The sequence below is a fragment of the Chlorocebus sabaeus genome, chromosome 13 (assembly GCF_047675955.1).
Source record: "Chlorocebus sabaeus isolate Y175 chromosome 13, mChlSab1.0.hap1, whole genome shotgun sequence".
In the NCBI taxonomy this organism is placed as follows: domain Eukaryota; kingdom Metazoa; phylum Chordata; class Mammalia; order Primates; family Cercopithecidae; genus Chlorocebus; species Chlorocebus sabaeus.
Window position 1 is genome coordinate 79,025,179 of NC_132916.1, and position 7,454 is coordinate 79,032,632.

The 7,454-nt window shown below is 47.8% G+C and overlaps 1 pseudogene; it reads left to right on the forward strand.

The window, feature by feature from the left end:
* Positions 1–6,689: 6,689 nt before the first annotated feature.
* On the forward strand, positions 6,690–7,172 carry LOC103240142 (transcription factor BTF3 pseudogene; annotated as a pseudogene).
* Positions 7,173–7,454: the final 282 nt, after the last annotated feature.

Below are 7,454 nucleotides of genomic sequence, written 5' to 3' on the forward strand. Positions count from 1 at the left end.
GTTGATTTCCATCTTGTTCTTTATACCCTTACTTTTTTTCCCATTTTCAAGTGACATTTTTGTTTATCCTCAGGAAATCCTTGCTGTCAGCCTTCTCCTTCTGCACCCACCACCTCCTTTTCCACTGTCATCCTCAGCCCTTCCTCTGGCCTAGGACTGTGGCTTCCTTGGCACTGAAGGCCCAAGAGCTGCATTCAGCCTTGAGAGAGAGGATGATGTAGGGCCGGTTGTGGAGGTGCTCTCGGCATTGCAGAGGAACCTAAGAGCTCGAGCCCTCTATTGCAGACAGCTGCGTTTCTCCATCAGGTTAGCTACAACCAAGCCAGCCTTGCCCTTTTCCTCGTTTTTTTTCTAGTACTTCCGAACTCATACTTGAAAATTTATATTCTTCCTCCTCAAATTTCTTTCTACTTCTTGTTTGCACAGTATATCCTGATTTATTATGCCCAGAAAACACTGGACTCACCATGTCACTGACAGCTGCAAGGCCACAGTCTCCACTTGCTGGAAGAGCACGTGGGGTTTGGAGCCCTTCAAAAGCCCCAGCCCCAGAGAACTCTATTTGGCCTGTCTGGAACACCCTGGATAAGCCCCATTCATTGGGCTTGTCATTGTTTGACCTGCTGAGGTCTCTTTCTAGGGAAAACCCAGATTCTCAGAGCATTGGCTAAAACCAATCATTGCAACCGTGCAACCCCACCATTTGCACTTAGAGTATGGAGAAAATATGTGGAAATTATATACCTGGTAAGGGACTGGTATCCCGAACATATAAAGCACTCTTACAACTCAATATTGTAAAGAGAAATAATGCAATACAAATATGTGGAAAGGTTTTGAATGGACATTTCTCTGGAGAAGTATAAGCCCATCAAAAGAGGCTCGACATCCATAGCCATTAGAGAAATGCAAATCACAGCCACAAGAAGATGCCACCTCACACCTAGTAGGATGGCTGTCATCATCATCACAGTGAAGACATGGAGAGACTGGATCCTTCACCCCTGCCAGAGGCAGAGTGCAGGGAGCTGGAGTCGGGGTGGAGTGTGGATGAGAGTGTGGCCTTGGGGGGCTCTGATGGTGGCCAGTGGATTGGATTAATGGGTGCCTAGGTGGCTGGTAATGTATTCTTTCTGGGTGTGTCTGTCAGGGTGTTGCAGGAGGAGAACGACATTTGAGTCGGGGGACTGGGAGATGAAGACCCCCATCAGTGTGGGCGGGTACCATAGCATGGGCTGCCAGCTGGGCTAGAAGAAAGCAGGCAGGAGAGGGTGGGGTGACCCTGTGGGCGGAGCTCTCTGGCTTCTGTCTTCCCTGGGGGTTCTTGCTTCCTTCCTCCTTGGACATCAGACTGCAGGTTCTTTTGCCTTAGGGCTCTGGGACTTGCACCAGCAGTTTCACACTTCCGGGGGCTCTGGGAGCTTTGGCGGGGGCTGAAGGCTGCCCTGTGGGCTTCCCCGGTATTGAGGCTTTCAGACTTGGACTGGCCTTTACTGGCTTCCCTCTTCCCCAGTTTGCAGACGATCTACCATTGGACTTCACCTTGAAATCCCGTGTGCCAATTCTCCCTAATAAACTCATATATATATATATACACACACACACTGATGTATATATACACACACACTCATATACATATACACACACTCATATACACTCAGTACATACATATATTCTTATATATGTATGTACTCATTTACATACACACACACGTGTCCTATTGGTGCAGTCACTCTGGAGAACCCTGAGTAACCCGGGGTGTGGGGGTTGTCCCTGTGTCACCGTCTCCCCATTTTCGGGACGGGGGTTTCTCCTTGTTCTCCTGCCACCTGTTTCTTCTTCCCTTTCTCCCATCTTCTCTCTGAACCTATCTTTTCCATACGTCCGGGCTTTTCTCAGCCTCAGGACGTCCGTCCTGGAAGGGGCCTCAGCCCAGCAGAGTAACCAGGACCCCTGGACCGCAGGTGACGGGGTCGGGGAGGGACGAAAAGAAGCTCCTGGCCAGACCCGTGGACCCAAAGTACAGGGGGAAGTTCAAAGGCAGGGAGCCCTGGAAATGCTGGAGGGTTTGTGTGGTGGAGGGCCGGTGAGAACAGAGCATCTCTGTTTGTCTGGGATGTCTGTGCTGCCGTTTCCGCGAGATCCCCACCCTCACCTCTGGTCATGCCTCTGTCCTGGTAGTTCAGGCTGTTCCCGCCCCAGGACGCAGTGGAGGTGCCGGCCTCACTAGATTAGTGAGTCCCTCTGTGCCCTCCGGGCCCCCTCCAATCCCCTCGTCCCTCCCATCCTCCTGCTGTTATAGGAGATAAGAAAGAAATCATTTAGGTAGATAGGGTTAAAAGAGTCTCAGGCAAAAAATTTTCCTTCTATCAAAAATCAGCTCGGAAATTGCTCCCTTTCTAACCTGAAGCAGTTCAAAGAAATCGCTTGTCTTCTAACAAAGAGCAGCCTAAAAGATCAGTAAAATACAGATAAGCAACTCGGGTACAGAACCACCCCCTGCGAGGGCGCCGCCCACCAGCAGCCTCAAGCAGTCAGGCAGGGGATCCGCGCTGGAGCCTCGCTGTGGGAGCCCCAAGGACCTCAGCTGTAAGGTCGCTTCTCCGCAGCAGCCGCGTGTAAAATCCTCCCCGCCCCCCGCACCAGGCTGTAGGAGGAAACCATCAGCTATCTCTGATTTCCCATTTCCTCAAGCCCGGAGACAAACATTGTCCCCTACCGCGATGGGTGGAGTCCTCACACGTCTTCCAAAGGCGGTTCCGCCCCGCGGGTACCCGCCAGGCGCCGGGTGCCTCCCGGTGGGACATCGGTGGCAACCGGGCGCCACCTGTGGGGCATCACTCAGGCAGGAGCCGGCCCGTGCTCGAGAGATGCAGGCGCCACGGGAGGAGCGCTCGGAACCGGGAGGGACTAGGCGGGGCGTAACTGAAACCACTCGCAACGAACTTTGACCAAAGCCTTTTGCAGCTGAAATCCGCAAATGCCTTTAATATCCTCCCTGAGGCGCGCAAGAGACAAAAATGACTTTAGAGCGACCCCGACCCTATTTTACCACCCACAGACACACAAAACCGAACACAGCAAAAGTAGAAAACCCAATCCCTGCTCTTTATGAAACAGGCATTTAAGAACAGAAAGAAGCAGTGCTCAAGAGATAGGAAATATTTGCAAAACAATGAAGTGAAATGATCTCCTGGGAAAGGTGGGAAGCAGGAGAAAGGCGGAGTGAAACGACAGGGAGTTTCTCCGCGCTTTGGCTCCACCCGGGAGACCAAAGCCCTGGACGGCTCAGCTGGAGGCTCAGACGTTTCCGCGGTGAAGAGCGGTGTCCTCTGCATTCCGTGGCCAAGTCCGGGTCCCGAAGGCACTGGCTGAGAGCCCCACGTTCCTTCGTTGCATCCTGGCTCTGCTTCTGCTGCGGGACTGTCCCTGGACCGCGCAGGCCGGTGAGTTCCAGAAATGGGTTGAAGAAAGCGGAGAGGGTGTCTGGGAGGAAGGATTTCAGACTGTGCCACACCCTTCTCAATTCCCCGCGCAGGACTCCTTCTGCCCCTGTTGCGTCCCTGGGATTGCTTTTCCCCGGCTGAGAAAACAGAGTGTCAGAAACGAGGCCAGAAACTGAGGGGAGTAAAACAGCTGGTTGTCTGGGATAAATGCCAAGGTTCTTGGTCTCGCGGCGGAGGAAATCAAGGATGGAGACGAACACCCGCGGAGTGAGATTGGAGCAGGAGTTTTATGGGCGAAAGGAAACAACAGCTCTTTTTTTTTTTTGAGACGGAGTTTCGTTCTTTTTTTTTTTTTTTTTTTTTTGATTTAGTTCAATACTTTATTTATTTATTTATTTATTTTATTATACTTTAAATTCTAGGGTACATGTGCACAACGTGCAGGTTTGTTACATATGTATACATGAGCCATGTTGGTGTGCTGCACCCATTAACTTGTCATTTACATTAGGTATATCTCCTAATGCTATCCCTCCCCCCTCCCCACAATAGGACCAGGTGTGTGATGTTCCCCTTCCTGTGTCCAAGTGATCTCATTGTTCAGTTCCCACCTATGAGTGAGAACATGTGGTGTTTGGTTTTCTGTTCTTGCGATAGTTTGCTGAGAATGATGGTTTCCAGCTGCATCCATGTCCCTACCGAGGACACGAACTCATCCTTTTTTATGGCTGCAGAGTATTCCATGGTGTGTATGTGCCACATTTTCTTAATCCAGTCTGTCACTGATGGACATTTGGGTTGATTCCAAGTCTTTGCCATTGTGAATAGTGCCTCAATAAACATACGTGTGCATATGTCTTTATAGCAGCATGACTTATAATCCTTTGGGTATATCACCAGCAATGGGATGGCTGGGTCAAATGGTATTTCTAGTTCTAGATCCTTGAGGAATCACCACACTGTTTTCCACAATGTTTGAACTAGTTTACAGTCCCACCAACAGTGTAAAAGTGTTCTTATTTCTCCACATCCTCTCCAGCACCTGTTGTTTCCTGACTTTTTAATGATTGCCATTCTAACTGGTGTGAGATGGTATCTCATTGTGATTTTGATTTGCATTTCTCTGATGGCTAGTGATGATGAGCATTTTTTCATGTGTCTGTTGGCTGTATGAATGTCTTCTTTTGAGAAGTGTCTGTTCATATCCTTTGCCCACTTTTTGATTTTTTTTTGTTTTGTTTTTTATCTTGTAAATTAGATTGAGTTCTTTATAGGTTCTGGATATTAGCCGTTTGTCAGATGAGTAGATTGCAAAAATTTTCTCCCATTCTGTAGGTTGCCTGTTCACTCTGATGGTAGTTTCTTTTGCTGTGCAGAAGCTCTTTAGTTTAATGAGATCCCTTTTGTCAATTTTGGCTTTTGTTGCCGTTGCTTTTGGTGTTTTAGACATGAAGTCCTTGCCCATGCCTATGTCCTGAATGGTATTACCTAGGTTTTCTTCTAGGGTTTTTATGGTTTTAGGTCTAACATTTAAGTCTCTAATTCATCTTAAATTAATTTTCGTATATAAGGAGTAAGGAAAGAATCTAGTTTCAGCTTACTACTTATGGCTAGCCAATTTTCCCAGCACCATTTATTAAATAGGGAATCCTTTCCCCAGTTCTTGTTTTTGTCAGGTTAGTCAAAGATCAGATATTTGTAGATGTGAGGTATTATTTCTGAGGGCTCTGTTCTGTTCCATTGGTCTATATCTCTGTTTTGGTACCAGTACCATGCTGTTTTGGTTACTGTAGCCTGTAGTATAGCACAGTATAGGTCCGCCTTGTTCTATGAGTCATGAACGTAGCTCTCTGTGGCTCAGGACTCCAGCTGCCATTGTGACTTCTCTAATCATTTTTGTCATTGCTCTTCCCTCCTCCTGACAGGTGACAGCCTCCACCTGGGATTGGTTATTTCAGATCATTACTCCTGGGAGCCACTTAGGGAACAGCATTTCCTACCCTGGCTTTCAGCAACAGGCATCCCTGCGTTTCTTGACAGTCTGCTGCCTTCTCTCAGGGCCTGCTTTATATGCTGGGTAAACAGGAGTCCTCCAGGCTTCCCAGGAGCACAGAGGATGGACATTGTTCTGGATTTTCACACTCAGACCCCTCTAGCATGGGCACTTCTCTGAGCCTGTGATCCCTTCTTCTACACCGTGCCTTACAAGTTCTAGATTTTCTACTTCTCGCCCTGTGAACCATCCCTTTTCCAAGGTTTCAGGAATGCATCTCATAGCAGATGGGCATCATCACCAGGGGCTTTGCTAACGTTTAAATCTTGGGACTATGACAATAATCTCTTTTTGATTCAAATTGGATTCTGTCCTCATCCCACTCACTGAGCTGGAGCATCCTAGGGCAGCCCCCACACCCTCTCCCACCTCCTGCAGTCCAGAGGGGCTGCTGCCAAAGATCCTCCTCATCCAGGCCTTTTCCTGCCACAGCAGGCCTGGCACCTCCATGACAAGGTCATGTGCTGACCCATGTGGGCAGAGCCCAGGTGGGATATGTCTTGGGAGGATGCATGGTTTCATGGCTGCAGGGACCTTCCTTGCCTTATACTCAAGAAAGGGAGACATTCTAGTCTTTAACTAGTTGACATGACAGTCCTGGCTGGGGCACATCTTGCTCTGCTAGCCCAGCCCCTCAGAGATATTTACTTGCAGTCACCATAAGGAAGAGGAGGGATCTCAGGTTCCACTTCCCCCCACACCAGCCCTCTCCTGTGTTTATCTTCCACAGACACACACTATCTTTGCTATGACTTCATCATCACTCCTAAGTTCAGACCTGAACCACAGTGGTGTGAAGTTCAAGACCAGGTGGATGAAAGGCCTTTTCTTCACTATGACTGTTTTAACCACAAGGCCAAAGCCTTTGCTTCTCTGGGGAGGAAGGTCAATGTCACAAAAGCCTAGGAAGAACAAACTGAAACCCTAAGAGACGTGGTAGATTTCCTCAAAGAGCAATTGGCTGACATTCAAGTGGAGAATTGAATACCCAGCGGTAAGTTTAAAATGGCCCAGGACAGGAGGGAGCAGACACTATAGTAGCTTAGAAGGCTTTAATGGGTTCATGCAAAAAATAAATCAGGTTGGCGTCCTTGCATGTGTGTGCCTAATCTCAGCTGGTCCACCCGAGACCACCTGAACACCAACCCTAGTCCCCTGCACGGCCCCTTATCCGCTCTGACAAGGTGAAAGAAACAATCATGAACCAGGAAAAACCTGCCAAACTGCAGGCACAAGTGTACATTGGTGGGAAAGGACCTGCTCGCAGAAAGAAGAAGGTGGTTCATAGAACAGCCACAGCAGAAGATAAAAACTTTCAGTTCTCCTTAAAGAAGTTAGGGGTAAACAATATCTCTGGTATTGAAGAGGTGAATGTGTTTACAAACCAAGGAAGAGTGATCCACTTTAACAACCCTGAAGTTCAGACATCTCTGGCAGGGAAACCTTTCACCATTACAGGCCATGCTAAGACAAAGCAGCTGACAGCCATGCTACCCAGCATCTTCATCCAGCTTGGTGCAGACTGTCTGACTAGTTTAAGGAGACTGGCTGAAGCTCTGCCCAAACAGTCTGTGGATAGACCAGCACCACTTGCAACTGGAGAGGAGGATGATGATGAAGTTCCTGATCTTGTGGAGAATTTTGATGAGGCTTCCAAGCATGAGGCAAAATGAATTGAGCCAACTTCTGAAGATAAAACTTGAAGAAGTTACTAGGAACTGCTATTTTCTATTATGACTGCTTTTTAAGAAATGTTTGTTTATGGATATGATAAAATCTAGGTCACCAATACTTTTAAGCCCAAGCCCCTTGGACACTGAGCTCCTTTCAGTTTTTGCGTATACACAATTTATTCTTTGCAGCTAATTAAGCCGAAGAAGCCTGGGAATAAAGTTTGAAACAAAGGTTAATAATGTTCTTTGCCTAGTTAAAAAATAAATTAATTAATTAAAAAT